Consider the following 10,816-nt stretch of genomic DNA (forward strand, 5'->3'; position numbering starts at 1 on the left):
TTTGAACATACAAAATGGGGGTAATGAAATGTTAATCTCTTATAAAATGTAGTCAAGTCACATGTTAACATTAGAGGTCGTGCCAGTCACATGGGTTCATAATAATTTGTGCCCCTCACATGGGTACATAAGAAGTCGTGTCAATCACATGAGTACATAAAAGCTCGTACCACTTACATGATAACATTAACTATCGTGCAAGTCACATGTTCACATAATAGAAAGTGACATGATAACTTTAATTTTGGTATAAAAGACTACCCTCACTTTCTAAACTCACAATCTTAATCTTGCAATTTCTCTTCGCTCTGAAAAATCATTGAAAGTCAGATTCAACCACAACCTCAAATGGAAGGGTCAATGTTTGTCTGTGTATACGACGATGGAGAAATCGCTAGTGACGCTCAAACTGGTGTCTACTTTGCATCTGCAAAGACAATCATGATCCGCATCCATAGAGGTTTCGGCTTGTCTAAACTTATTCGCATAATAATGGACAAGGCAAATAGAGATCCAAGGGATGGAGTTCCACTTATTCACTTCAAATTTCCGACTAAAGTTTGTGGCCAACATGTGACATACACAACCACTCAGATCCAAGATGACGACGACTTAGACGGCGCTTTCGAAATGATATAGGCCACCCCAACTGTTACATCTATAAAACTCTGCACCACCTACAACTCAGGTACGAGACCTTTTGAAAATATTTCTTTAACACATTTTGATGCACATCATCCACATCCAAACACCGAACCGCACCAAGAACTATTTGACTTTAACACTACCTACCTAGGGGATTGAGGAAATGATATACAGTCATATACCAAACTACTAACTGGTCCGTCTACCTCAAATATTTTTCAAACTCCCGCACATCACAACACCCAAAGGTCCTCTCCTCCAGCAATCATAGAAGTTGAAAACCTAGGTCTACCTACAACATCCTTAGACGCGTTTAGCGAAGATGAAGACAATATACTTTTTTATCAACATGATGACCATGACCAAACCCTAGATTGCCACCCCACACAACAACAACACCCTCACCCTCACCCTCAGACACATGTCCCCTATAACCCACCACAACACTTCCAATTATATGAAGAATACAATCAGACCCCACACCAGGAATTCCCAAACGCTTATGACCACCACACAATGTTGCATGACAACTTTGAGCATGATGTTGGTACACTGACCCAAGGAATGAGGTTCCAAAACAAACCATTGCACCTATAAAACCACACACTCAAACACAACAAGGTTGAGGGTGCAATGTGTGCAACACGTGTGTCCTTGGAAATGTCAAGCAATATTACGTACAAGGGATCAAGTATGGGAAATTAGAAAGGTTGAAGGTGTGCACACATGTGCCACACAACTCATAACGCAAGACCACAGGCACCTGGGCTCAAGAATAATATCTCAACATGTAAGACAAATGGTGGAGTCAAACCCATCCACACCAATTGCAACAATAATTTCTTCCATCCAGACCTCTATGGGATATAACACAACCTACAGAAAGGCATGGTTGGCGAAACAGCAAGCAATTGAATATGTATACGGAAACTGGGAACAGTCTTACAACCGATTGTTGTGCCTACTACCAGCAATGCAAACTTATTTGCCTGGGTTTGTATACAAGTTGAAAACCAGTCCAATTACAAATGGGGAGGAGGTCCTAGAAAACCAACAACACTTCCGAAGAGTGTTCTGGACATTCAAACCATGCATTGATGGCTTCCCATTTTGCAAACCAATAGTGCAAGTGGATGGAACCTTCCTTTACGGAAGGTATAGGGGCACCCTTCTAGTAGCTGTTGCCCAAGATGGGAGAAATAACATTTTCCCCATTGCATTTGCTATAGTAGAGGGTGAAACCGCCGAAGCTTGGTTTTTTTTGTTAAAAACCTAAGGACACATGTTACGCCTCAACAAAATTTATGCTTAATGTCAGACCGCCACAATTCAATCAGTGCAGCATTCAACAGACCCAGTAGTGGTTGGATTGAAGGGAATTGTGTGCAGGTGTTTTGTATTCGACACATTGCATAAAATTTTACAAAAAGATTCAAGAATACAACTTTGAAAAAGGACCTCGTCAACATGGGTAAGTTATTACATGTAAATTTGTCTTTTTCATTTTTTTGGCTGTTAATTTTTCACACTCATTATTAGAAAATAAATTCTTCTTATAATTATATTCGTAGTGTACGCATTGACGGAGCCACGTTGTAACTACTACAAAAACATCATTAGAGAAGACAACCCAGAAGCAGCAGCTTGGGTAGACCAAATTCCAAGGGAGCAGTGGTGTCTTGCATATGATCAAGAAAGAAGGTGGGGTCACGTAACAACGAATTTGGCTGAAGCAATAAATTCTATCCTGAAGAAGACAAGGAATTTGCCAATTTCATCCATAGTATTGGCCACGTACACCAGGTGCAACACATACTTCATAAAAAGAAGTAGGCAAATAACTACAATGGTCAATGTTGGTCATGTGTACTCTGAATATGCGACCAACTTCCTACAAGATGCGGACTCCAAGTCAAACACGCACCATGTCCTTGAATTTGATAGAAATACCCCAAGATTCAGAGTGGAGGAGATGGTCAATCCTAGAGAAGTACGTCCTGCAGGAAAATTTGTAGTCAGATTAGATGAAAGGTGGTGCGATTGTGGAAAGTTTCAAAAAATACATCTACCATGTTCACATGTTATTGCAGCTTGCAAGCATGCACATCACGACTTCAACATGTACATAAGTCCCCATTATAGGCTGGATGTCATCATGAAAGTATATGACAATTTATTTGGTGAGTTAAGACATGAAGAATATTGGCCACCATACCACGGGCCACAGGTTTGGCCTCATCCTGCCACAAAAAGAAACGAGAGGGGTCGTCCTAAATCAAGTAGAATTAGGACTGAGATGGACATTAACGAAGGAAGACAATCAAAAAAGTGTTCCTATTGTAGAACTGAAGGACACACAAGAAATCATTGTCCTAATAACCCTGCACTTAGATGATCCACATCAAACCACTTAGTTTATGTTGTACTTTTAATTGTGTTCAATAAATTTGTACTTGATTCAATTCAATGGTACATATTTTCTTATTATCTTTTATTGTTACTTATTTTACATAAACTAAAAACAAATAACAAAATTATTTAAAATACAATAATGAAATGCTTTCAAATTATTTTACTTATTTCCATCATTTTTAAAATATTTTTTACAAATTTTCAAAGTTTATAATATACAATTTTTTAAAATTATCAAAAATTAAAAGATAACTGTGATTTCAATATTTATAAACATCTATTAAAAAAAATTAATACTACACAAATTATAAAAAAAATTAAATTGATATTTTCAAATTACACATAAACAACTTACTACACAATACAAAATCTATTTTTAAATCAACAAATTCAAAAAGAAAAAAATATTATTTTTTTTCTTTCAAATAATACCTAAAATAACTAAAACCACAATACTACATCTATTTAAAAATATATATATATATATATATATATATATATATATATATATATTTAACCTTTAATGTAACATTTTTTACAAAATAAAAAATAAAAAATAACTCTTATATATATTTTATTAAAAAAATTTAAAAATATTAATTCGAATTTATTTAAAAAAAAACCAAGTTCAGAATTCGGATCCATGAGGACCGAATTCTGACTTGGAATTGAAAAAAAAATAAAACGTTAACAATTGGAATTCGGCTCCCGAAGGACCGAATTCCCAACTACAATAAAAACAATGCTATGTATGTAAATTTAAGGCACAATGTGCTAGACTGGTAAATAAAGGAGCGAACAATGCTCTTTTGGAAAAAAAATCTCTCAGGAAACTCAATTCTATACTGATTTTTTTTTTGTTTTTTTAAAGAATAGATGAATTAGGATTTTTGAATTTAAAAATAAATAGATTTAAGTGTTATTTTTTATTTTTGTTTTTCCAAAAAATGGTTGAATTAGAGGTTAATTTTTAAAAAAAATAGATTTAGTCTTGTGCATTAAGTTTTTTAGGTGATATTTGGAAAAAAAAATCTAATTTTATTTTCTTTTTGAATTTGTTGAATTCAAAGTAGATATAGTATTGTGTATTAATTTATTTTAGGTGTAATTTGGAAATATAAAAGTAAATCTTTTTTTTTTAATTTGTTGAGTACTATTTTTTTGTAATAGTAATTTTGGAAAAAAAAATTATGAATTATAATAGAGGTAATAATTAATTAATGTATAATGTATTAGGTGGTGTTAGACTATTTGTTTTTTCATGTTTATTGAATATTTAAAATAAAAAAGTAAGTGGAAGTAAGAATATATTTTTTATTTATATTTTTGTACTTTGATTTTTTTTTATAAGAATTTAATTGACAAAGTGTTTGTATTTGGACACAAATAAATAAAGTGAAGTTTATAGTTATATTGTGAAATAAAATAGTAGCTATTAATAAAATAATGCAAAAAGAATACAAAAATTACGTGAAAGGGTATAAGTATATTTATTAAAATACAATTATGTGAAAGAAGTAAAAAAAAAAAAAAAACCATTGCGAATTTGTAAACATAACTAAAAATCAAGGAAATTATAAAAATAATTTAAAACTATTGCATTATCGTATTTTAAATAATTTTTTTTATTTCGTTTTGGTTTTTGTAAAATAAGTAATTATAATGTGGGCACACTAAAATGTAATAATAAAAGATGTACCATTAAATTAAATCAAAGCTAAATTTATTGAATACAATTAAAGGTACAACATAAACTTAGTGGCTAGATGTGGATCATTTAAGTTCAGGGTTGTTAGGACAATGATTTTTTGTGTATCCTTCTGTTCTACAGCATGAATATTTCCTTGATTGTCTTCCTTCCCTAATGTCTATCTCAGTCCTAATTCTACTTGATTTAGGACGACCCCTCTAACTCCTTTTTATGGCAGGATGAGGCCAGACCTATGGCCCCCGGTATGGTGGCCAATATTCTTCATACCTTAACTTGCCAAACAAATTATCGTATACTTTCATGATGACATCCAGTCTATAATGAGGACTGATGTACATGTTGAAGTCATGATGTGCATGTTTTCAAGCTGCAATAACATGAGAACAAGGTAGATGGATTTTTTAAAACTTTCCACAATCGCATCACCTTTCATCTAACCTAACTACAAATTTTCCTACTGGACGTACTTCTTTAGGATTCACCATCTCCTCCACTCTGAATTTTGTGGTAGTTTTATCAAATTCAACGACCATGTGCGTGTTTAGCTTGGAGTCTGCATCTTGTAGGAAGTTGGTCGCATATTCAGAGTACATATGACCAACATTCACCATTGTAGTTATTTACCTGCCTCTTTTCGTGAAGTAGGTGTTGCACCCTATGTACGTGGCCAATACTATAGAAAAAATTGGCAAATTTCTTATCATCTCCAGGACAAAATTTATTGCTTTAGCCATATTTCTTGTTATGTGACCCCACCTTCTTCCTTGGTCGTATGCAAGATACCACTGCTCCCTTGGAATTTGGTCAACCCATGTTGCTGCTTCTGGGTTGTCTTCCCTAATGATGTTGTAGTAGTAGTTGCAGCGTGGCTCAGTTAGTTTATACGCTACAAATATAATTTTAAAAACAAATTAGTTAATGATAATGGGGGTTAATAATTAACAGCCAAAAAATGAAAAAGACAAATTTTTACATGTAATAACTTACCTATGTTGACGAGGTCCTTTGTCATAGTTGTATTTTTGAATCTTTTTGTAAAATTTTGTGCAATGTGTCGAATACAAACACCTGCACATAGTTTCCTTCAGTCCAGCCACTACTCAGTCTGTTGAATGTTGCATGATTGAGTTGTGGTGGTCTGACATTAAGCATAAATTTTGTTGAGGCTTAACATGCCTCCTAATTTTTTTAAGGAAAAGAAACAAGCTTCAATCGTTTCACCTTCTACTATAGCAAATGCAATGGAGAAAATGTTGTTTCTCCTATCTTGTGTAATAGCTACTACAAGGGTGCCCATATACCTTCCGTATAGGAAGGTTCCGTCGACTTGCATAATAGGTTTGCAATATGGGAAGCCATCAATGCATGGTTTGAATGTCCAAAAAACTCTTTGAAAATTTTGTTGGTTTTCTAGGACCTTCTCCCCATGTGTAACTGGACTGGTTTTCAACTTGTATACAAACTCAAGCAAATAAGTTTGCATGGCTTGTATGATTGTTCCCAATCTCCATACACATCTTCAATTGCTTGTTGTTTCACCAATCATGCCTTTCTGTAGGTTGTGTTATACCCCATAGAGGTCTGGATGGAAGAAATTATTGTTGCAATTGGTATGGACGGGTCTTAATCCAACATTTATCTTACATGTTGGGAAATTATTTTTGAGCCTAGGTGCCTATGGTCTTGTGTTATGAGTTGTGTGGTATATGTGTGGATGTGCTTCGTTGTTACAATCATAGGCATGGTTTCAGATGCCCTTAATTGCACCTATTTTAAGAGTTCAACTAACTTTCCCGCTAGTTTGCCAATGGAGCGGCGATTGAGTACTAGACTATAGAAATGTCCCCAGAATGATTTAGTCGGATACTACACAAGGATAAACCACATGCAATAGAATCAGGTAACATTTTACATTTGTATAGCGTAATCTAAAAGGTAAATAACTTACTAATATTTTCAATTATTGTTGTAGTTTATTTGGGTTTCTTATGAGGTTTTGGACTCTGTTGTTGACGTTGAAGCATATCGGGACCAAGCAATATAGACGTCATGCACAACATTAATTTGTTTTGCCATTGTTGAATGGCACCAGTCGGACATGGTGAAGTTATAATTTTGGCTATCATAAGAGATCCATGAAGAACCCAACAACCTTGATCATCTACATAAATTAGACATGAGGGGGAGACAAGACGAGAACTAGGATACTAGACATGCGCAATGGATAGAGGTATGGAAGAACCAGCGTGAGCTAACATTAAATGGATTACCATTGATGGGGCCACTTCAACACACAATGGAGTACATGTCTTGGTATATTTCAAACTCAAGTTTATATTTATCGGTTCCACAAATGTTAAATGATCCTAGAATGCATCGTGCATTGACATCGACAAATGTTCCTCCAACTAAACCATATGCGACGAGGCATGACTTAATAAAACTCCACCTCTACAGCGAAGTATGGAGGGAACAAGGAATTTTGTTTCTTCATACTTAGAACTAGGCATGTCAACTATGTTTGCAACTTATGCTGAAACACTACCTTTTGCACAAGTGTGGCTACGTACAACAATCAATTTACTACGTCAACAATCCATATGCAAAAGTGTCATCATTTGCTGCACATGATGGTCATCAAGCTGCGGAGGATCAAGAACCACAACCTTCACACCAAGAACAACCTAGACTTAAAGAGCAAAGCAGGAACCCCACTAGAAACAAATGTCGACCATGGTGTGGAACTGGACACCACTACGGTGATTAAAAGGACAATAATGTAGTTTATTATTTTATTACATGTGAAATAGGTTATGTTTTGTGTTTGTAAGAGCGAACCGTTTTTAGCATAATTTTGAAGATAAGTAATGGAAAAACTTAATCATTCTAAATGCTTAATTGGTAAATCACTAACAATAATTTCTTAAGATAAATTCAGCAAGTTAAATTATCTTAAAGACCATGTTAAAACATATAAATAAAACTAAATAGAAATAAAGTTATCACACTTCTCAACTTTCATGAAGTTCACATAAAACGATATTGTTGTCGTAGAAACCATCATTGAGTACCATTAAATGACATGCTAAAGATCTTTGTCATTCCTTACAAAAAGAAGTTCATTAATGCCTTCCTCAACAAATTCAGGAGGGACATGGTACCACAAGTGGCTTAGTGGGGGCTCAAATGGTCTCATCAAATGACTTCTTATTATGATGTGCATATGTTTAAGAGTTGCCCCATTTGAAATTTTACATAAGGAGAACCTTTCATCTTCGAAATCAATAGCAACATTAAAGGAATTATATGCATTCAACTCCTCATAGAAAACCATTTTTACTTTTTATACTAGAACACTCCACAACTTTCAAACTAAGGAACCACAACCTTAAATAAAAATAAATACCTTCAATTGGGATAACGTGCCAAGGAAGATATTTAATTTCACCACTGTAAAAGTTGACGCATATTTTAAATACATGACCTCACATGCACCCTGTCATTATGACAAGACTTATGAACTTTATTGGGATGTGCCAAGGCTGATTTATTATTTGACCCCTGTAAAAGCTGACAGATACTTCAATTGGGATAACGTGCTAAGGAAGATATTTAATTTGACAACTGTAAAAGTTGACGCATATTTCAAATACATTGCCTCACATGCACCTTGTCATTATGATAAGACTTGTCAAGCTTTATTGGGATAGTGTTGCAAGCCAGATTTAATATTTGACCACTATAAAAACTGAGATATACTTTAATTGGGATAAAGTGCCAAAGAAGATATTTAATTGTACAACTGTAAAAGTTGACTGATATTTTAAATGCATGAGCTTATGCAATGTCAAAATTGACATATGCTACATTAAATGGGGTTATGTTGAGTAAACAAATAATGCCATCAACGGCACCCTGGCATTACGATAAGACTTGTCAATGCTATTGGGATAGTGTGACAATAAAGATACATTATTTGACCACTTCAAAACCTGACAGATACTTCAACGCATGGCCTTACACAGTGTAATCATTAATGGTATCACATGTATCATTAGTGTCACCTTTATTGGGATAGAGTGCCAAGCCTATTACTAACTTCAATTTTTGAAGTTAAGTCGTCTTACAATGCATGACCTGATTCACACTACATATTAATGGGATCATATGCACTTTGGCCCTATGACAAGATGTATCACCTTTAATGGGATACTTGATCATATAGACCTTATTTGAATCCATAGCAAGACCCACAACTACTTCCCTTATAAATATAGAAACTCCAAAAACAACTTAGTCTACTGTGGTATTACATAACACTATCAAAACATCAACACATCCAATTCTTTGACATGGAACACTTTGGCATCAACACCCAAGAGAACTATTCAAATTCCTTCCTTGTAGCCTTGTTTTCCAATGGCCAAATGATGCAATGCGAAGATAGTGTGAAGTTCCATTGTGAAAGTCCAAAACTCTTTCGCATACTAGAAAATTGCGCATTCAACGTTTTGATCCTGAAAGTATGCTCAACTGTAGGGATTCCAACCACCGCATTCATCAATAAGTTGTACTTTAGAAGGTCTACATTGAATGAAGAAGGAACTATTATGTATGATGCTCTTCAAATTTCAACAAATGATGACATTGCAGAAGTCATTCATTATAAGTCTCATCTACCTATTAACATAATAATTTAATCATTTGTTACGTTTACATGGTTTGCTGACGAAATACTTAGTCTTCTACAACTCCCTCATCCTCTTCCACAATCCTAAATCTTATCTCGCGTTCACTAGCAAAGTTATATTATGAAGGACCTTTTAGACGGGCAAGCATAATAGATAGCCCATATGGTTATGGGCTATACTTTAGATTAAACACTACTTTGACGATGTCAATCCCCCACAATTTCACCTTTGATGACCTTCTACAGAAAATAATACAAAGAACGCATTGTGAGACTCGTTTCATAATAACTCATATTAACTACCTTCGTCCCATGAGGATAGTCGACAAAAAACTTATCCATGACACAACATAAATCAAAATAGATAGTGATGATGCACAAATAATCAAGCGATGGAAAGAAGTTCAACGTTTGGACCCGTCCATGGCATGTCCCGACGCTTGACAATATATTGAATTGTTCATCCAAGCAACAAATTTACGTCCACCTAATAGAGATCCATTTTTGTGTTAAATTAAAAATTCATTCCATCACTACTAGTTTAGTTAATTTTATTTTTAATTATGTCAATTATGGTACTTGTAATGTCTTCCATTAAATAAATATATTTTTTGTTCAATTATAATTTATAAATTTCAATTAATAAACACATATATTACAAAAACAAATTCCAGTTAAAAAAAACTAATTAATTTCAACCAATTTTATAATCGTTTATTTATTACGATATTTACAAAAATTAAGTTTATATATTTTATTATTAGCTACTATTTTATTTCACAATATAACTATAAATTTTACATTATTTATTTATTTGTGTCCAAACACAAACACTTTACAAATTAAATTCTTATAGAGAAATCAAAGTACAAAAATATAAATGAAAAATAAATTCTTACTTTCACTTAGTCTTTTTATTTTAAATATTCAATAAACATGAAAAAATAAATAATCTAACACCATCTCATACATTATACACTAATTATTTTTACTTTTGCTACGTCTATTATAATTCATAATTTTTTTTTTCAAAATTACTATTATAAAAAAATAATACTCAACAAATTAAAAAAATAGATTTTCTTTAATATTTCCAAATTACACCTAAAATAAATTAATACACAATATTATATCTATTTTTAAGTCTACAAAATCAAAAAGAAAATAAAATTAGATTTTTTTTTTCTAAATAACACCTAAAATAACTTAATACATAAGATTAAATTTTTCTTTTAAAAATTAACCTCTAATTAAACCAGTTTTTGAAAAAAACAAAAATAAGAAAATAACACCTAATCTATTTTTTAAAAAAATTTCAAAAACCCTAATTCATCTATTTTAATAAAAAAACAAAAAAG

Source organism: Vigna unguiculata, chromosome 8 (assembly GCF_004118075.2).
Source record: "Vigna unguiculata cultivar IT97K-499-35 chromosome 8, ASM411807v1, whole genome shotgun sequence".
Taxonomy (NCBI): Eukaryota; Viridiplantae; Streptophyta; class Magnoliopsida; order Fabales; family Fabaceae; genus Vigna; species Vigna unguiculata.